Source organism: Acomys minous (assembly GCF_964271855.1).
Source record: "Acomys minous genome assembly, chromosome: 2".
Lineage (NCBI taxonomy): Eukaryota > Metazoa > Chordata > Mammalia > Rodentia > Muridae > Acomys > Acomys minous.
In genome coordinates, this window is record NC_140484.1 from 91,001,149 (window position 1) to 91,006,900 (window position 5,752).

At 42.1% G+C, this 5,752-nt stretch overlaps 1 pseudogene across 1 annotated transcript; it reads right to left on the bottom strand.

Moving 5' to 3' along the window:
- Positions 1 to 4,672: 4,672 nt before the first annotated feature.
- Positions 4,673 to 5,515, bottom strand: LOC311578164 (voltage-gated hydrogen channel 1-like; annotated as a pseudogene). The gene is made up of 2 exons: positions 5,496 to 5,515; positions 4,673 to 5,311 (listed from the first exon to the last, which is right to left on the bottom strand). The product of its transcript is annotated as a voltage-gated hydrogen channel 1-like (transcript).
- Between the last annotated feature and the right edge of the window lie 237 nt (positions 5,516 to 5,752).

The window sequence follows — 5,752 nt, forward strand, 5'->3', positions numbered from 1 at the left end:
CTCACCCCGGGCTCACCAGGCTCACCAAACACATCCTGCTCAAGAATTCACTCTGTCAAAAGCTTGAAGATGGGTGTGTAAGATAGGCAGAGGGTAAAAAGCACCTCTGTGCCATCCGGAGGACCTAAGTCTAACGCATCCTCTGAACCTATAGCCAGAGAGAACTGACTCTTGTAAAGTGTCCTCTGACTTCCACACACCTGCGATGGCACATGACTGTATATACCTGTTTACATATCACATCATACACACACACACACACACACACACACACACACACACACACACACACACTACAGGGTTTTAAAAAGCTTGAAGATGAGTCGTTTGCATGCTATAGTGTCCAGCAGCTAACAAGATAATCGTGGGACTGCATTTCACACTTCAATTTAAAAGACAAGAAACTAAAACTATTAGGAACAGAAGTAAAATGAAACTAAAACAGAGTCTCCAAATAAACCTATCTTAACCACCTCGCCTCCCCCACGTGCTACCCTGTGCTGGGCTCGAGCTCATGGCTTGGGAATATGAAGCAATGTGGAGCTAAAATCCTAGACTGATAACAATCTATTGAAAACTGGATAGGGTTTAAGATTCAGGTCAACTAAAGGTTTGGCTTGGCTGAGCTTTCTTCTAGTGTTGGGAGTCTTGTTGGGGACAGTTACAAGTGTCGCCCTCCTCTGTTACTTCAACTGGCCTTTGCTGGACGCAATGAATTGATGTCATGATGCTAGAAGAGAGAAGGAAAGGAACCGCTCCATCTACTTCTACGGGATTCTTAGATTCTTTGGCTGAACACATCAAATGCAGCGTTTAGTCCTGGAGTCCTTCAGATCTATCGGCCTGAATAATTTTATACTGCATCTGGCTGGAATGCAAACAGCCTAGGAGAAGGATAATGGATTCGGGGGGCGGGGGGGGGGATCTGGAGGCTGAAATGAGGTAATCCTATGAACGCTGCTTTATAACGTCTGCAACATCCACACACGGTCATTCAAAACTCGTATAAAAGACACATGGAAGGCATTGACCCACTCCCAATAAGAGCTTGGTGTCAGAAAGGGAATCAGATATCAGCAACATTTTTTTTCTTAATTAATCAAATAAATGTGTTCTCTAAATCTATTACAGTGAGATTAAAATTTGGTACACTGAGTCTTCCAGGGCCTTCCTTTGAGGTCAGCTTGTTCTGGCAACACTTAGAGAATAAATTGATACCAAATTTTGGGTACCAGGAACTAATCCCTAATGGAAACTGATATTTCAAGAATATTTGGGGAGAGGGTAATTTTAAAGCAGTTCACTGCACCATGGAACAGCTGTTCTTGTGGCACACCTGAAGGACATGTTGGGATCAGAGACTCAGATAACAGTGAAATTTCTGATGCATAACCATCTGTTATTCTTAATAAACCATCAATTTCTCCAAAACTGTCATAGTGACCTTACCTGTTCTACATTCAGTATGATAATGAGTTAATATTAAGTTGATAGGGATTAGTGTAAAGGGAACACACATTGGGTTTCAAAGTTGTCTTTCCTCCAGGATCTATGGGAAGGGCATACTTGACTAAAATGTTAATAACTACAAAAAGTGCTGTTTTCATGACAAAAAAAGTGTTATGACTTATTTATAAATAATTAGGAGCAGATAGTTTTATATTATATTCATTTAGAGGTAATGATAAAACAATTCTAATGAAAAGCCTGGCAATCTGTCTTTCTGCTTCTCCACTTAATGCCATTTTTTTAAATGACCTTAAAGTAAAATTATTTGTAAGCCTGAATATCGACTTCCATTTTTTTTCTATCTGTCTAAGCAAACTCTCTAAAATCAAAGCTCCATGCCCATATTGTTACCTGTGGGCATTTATAATCCCAAGATTGAGTTCTTTTGTTCCCTACCTTCATCCATAAAGACTTGGGCATTCAAGTACGAGATCTGGGTCTCGGCTATTGAAATGTTTGACAAGCTGAAGAGCATTGAACATCCTTTCTATTAATGTTATACAAGCATGGTTACATGTTATGTTGTGTTTTTTAATTGATCCATGCTCCAATTAAATTGTGTGTGAGTCATACAAGTGCATGCGAGTATATGTGAGTGAACACATATGTTCTGTCTTGTTTTATTCCTGCTGGCCTTCACTGTTTATGTGATCTCGGAAGAGTGAGTCACCAAGTAGATTCTGAGACATGGTTTCCCCTCTGGTCAGTTGAAGGCACGTTGAGGTGGATGATTATGCTCCTGGAGAGATAATGAAGGCTTTCTAGAGTATGAGCATACAGTTGTACATCATGGTGGTTGATTCATTCTGTTGTACGTTCACCCATAGAGCAAAGATGGAGCAGAGATGAGATTTTTATGCTTGCCTCTCACGTATATAGTCCACGTCCAACAGTGCTTTTGTCCATCTGAAAGATTTCAAGCTTCATCCACAATATTGGAACTTGTTTCTCATTTCACTCTAAGAAAAGAATGGGAGAACCAGCTGCATAAACAGCTCTGCAAAGTCAAAACTAAGGACTTATAAAACCCAAGACGGCATAGTAGATGAATATTTCTATGTTGAAATCAGGTTCTTTGTAAGCAGATCTCCTCGGGATTTAAACATCAGACCACATTAATTTTCTCTTTACCTGAAAGGGAATGAAAGCATTTCCTTGGCTTGATGCAAAAAAAGAACAATCAGTACAGTAGGGCTCAGGAAGCTAAAATTATGTCCCTGTTTGCCACTAATTAACTATGACATCATTATGTCAGCTAATGCGTCTGTTTTTTTTCCTTTGTAAAATGAACAGAATGTATTAGATAAATTTTATGCTCCCTCTCAAATTTTATCCTCCCTAAGCTTCCAGAGGAAATAGCAAACTTGAACCCCAGGTAACTTCTCATACTACCCCAGTTTCCTGAGTCTCTTATTCCCAAGGGACATCTATTCCTTCCCACACGTATTTCTACAGGACATTTTTATGCTATTCTGTAATGCATACTTAGTGGGCTATTTTGCTGGCTAATTTAGGCCACACCAGCTTATTGTTATAATCCATCTGGGTGACAATAATAGCAATAGCCACCACTTATAGGACAGTACCTGCTGGGAATTATGCTAAGAACTTCAATCTATTAACTCATTCAATAGCCATGACAACTTTGTAAGCTGGACCTTGTAATCCTTATATATATATATATATTTTTTTTTAATAGAAAAGTACTCTAAGGTAAAAGGAGAATCTATAACACGGACAAAGTCACACTCCTGTCAGACACCAGAATGGCCACTCAAATCTTAATGCTCTTATAACCTGGCACCGACATGCTAAAAGATGACCAACAGTGAGTGTAGAAGTGTAGACGGTGTATGCAATGATGGTAAGAGGAGGCAGGGTGTGCAGTGAAACCCCGAGACTTGGGTCCAGGCTGCCAGGGACACAGGGCAGGTAATCTCTTCAAGCCACTGAAAGTCTGAGTTCTGTCCTCAAGACTAGATTGCTCTCACAGTTTGATCTTTGGGATTACCAGCCAACAAATGTGCCTATAACTATAAAACCAACACAAGGAAATCACTTCTTGTAAAACACTGCTGCCCAGGTGAGAAGATGTGACTTGCATTTGCAAGCACATGTGCTGCAGCAGTTTCATGGGGGTAATGAGTTGGCTTCCACTGAAGATATTTGATTTTTTTTTACAGGGCTGGAGCTGAAACAGGAGGCCTTATGGGCAGGCAGGGAAATATCTGACTTCACTTGCAACTGAATTCTCTAGGAACTCTGGATTTAACCGTTCAGTGGGTTGCGCCTCAGGGATTGGGATATGATGGAATGAGGGTTGGGGATAATGGAGGAGGAGTTGTGGTTTATGGGAAATACTATGAGTTACAATGGGGGAAACACATGAAACTTTTATCTGATTCTTTAAATTTGAGTGAGACTTAAATTTCATTCATCAAACTCGGTAGACGAGACTGTGGTTCTAAATGCACAGTGGGTGTCCAAAGTTATGGCTGCATGCACACAGACTATAGCAAATAACTGAGTTCAGTTCTCAGCACCCATCTGTAGTGGTTCGCAGCCTATAATTGCTGTCCCAGAGGATCTGACCCACCTCTTCTGGACTCTGTGGGCACCCACACCCACAGATGCACATATTCCCATACAAGCATGGACATACATAAACCTTCAAAACGCACAATAAAGATGAATGTGATGGCGCACACCTGTAATCCTATCAGCTTGGGTGGTGAAGTCAGGAGAATCAGGAGTTCAAGGTCATAGCCAGCTTCATAGTAAGTCTGAGAGGCCATCCCAGGCTACATGAGACCTACATGAAAAACAACAAAAGCACAAATAAATGGAGGCAGTGCAGTATCAAAATGGGAAACGCAATTCTCATCTCTCTTTATCATATACAGATGCCAGATTATGTTATCCACCCATGTTTATCCAGTCTGAACTTCCTTCTGGAATGACTCTGATTTTTACCACTAACACATTCTCTTTCCAGATTACCTTACAGCTAGAGATCTGCATGTGACACTCTTCTGTCCACAGCCCAGCTTCTCTAGGGTGGAGCTTCTGGAAAGCTGGCTCATAGCTCATTGTGCTGCATCCCCTAGAAGAGTCATCATGGTACCCAGCCTCTCCTCTTCAGCATCCAGCTCTACCATCAGCATCAATCTGGTCTCAACAGCTTGTTGAATCACTCAGTTTCTTGTGTCTTCTCAGGGCAGCTGAATTCCAGGTGCTGGGTCATGATGGCCAGTTGAATGTTTATCTGCTTTAAGTATAAGAGTTGCTGTTCCAAGCATGTCTTGACCATGATGATGATGCCATCGATGATCTGGGCTATCCTTCACAGCATCAAAAGGATCAGCAGACCAAGCTCGTCAAACTGGCACTTCCTAAATAAAAGGAAGAAGTCAAGGATGAATGACACCGCTACCACAATGGCGTCCAGGATTTCAAACTTTTGCCAGAAAAACTCCAAGGGGGAGATGAAGATTTTTAAAGAAAATCTCCAACATGAAGAAGACCAAGATGATGAAATAAAGCTCATGTAGTGAGTGGGATGCATTTTCCGCATGGCCTTTCTCGTCTGGCTTGATGATCCACAAATCCAGAAGGAGCTCAGCAAGCACCAGGAAGGCATCCAGGATCACCAGGCGGATAATGACAACTCGAAACCTATGAGGACTGAGGGGTTTTCCTCAGCCTGCTCCTGAAGTCCAGGGGTGGTCTGGGTGTGGGGATAGGACCAGCCTCAGAGGAGGCACTGCCCTCACCCTCAGCTGATGTTCTTCTTTCTCTTCTTCTAAAGGACTTCTATGGAGACTGACTGACTGTCAGCTACATCTGAGCAGGGAGGATGCATGGTGCTTGTTTGGTGCATCAGTCTCCGCCCCCCCCCCCCCGCCCCGGCCCCACTGCTTGTGGAGCTTCTGTCCCCACTGGGTCCTTCGATCCCCACAATCTTCCTTAAGACTCCCTGCCCTCACATTTGCTCAACGATGTTCATAGCTGCTTTATTCATAATAGCCAGAACATGGAAATAGCCAAGTGTCCCTTAGTAGAAGAATGGGTTAAGAAACTGTGGTATATTTATACTATGGAATATTACTCAGCTATTAAAAACAAGGAATTCCCGAAATTTGTGGACAAATGGATTGAACTAGAAATTATCATAACGAGTGAGTTCACCCAGAAGCAAAAAGAGACAAACGGTATATACTCACTTATATCGAGACACTAGTCC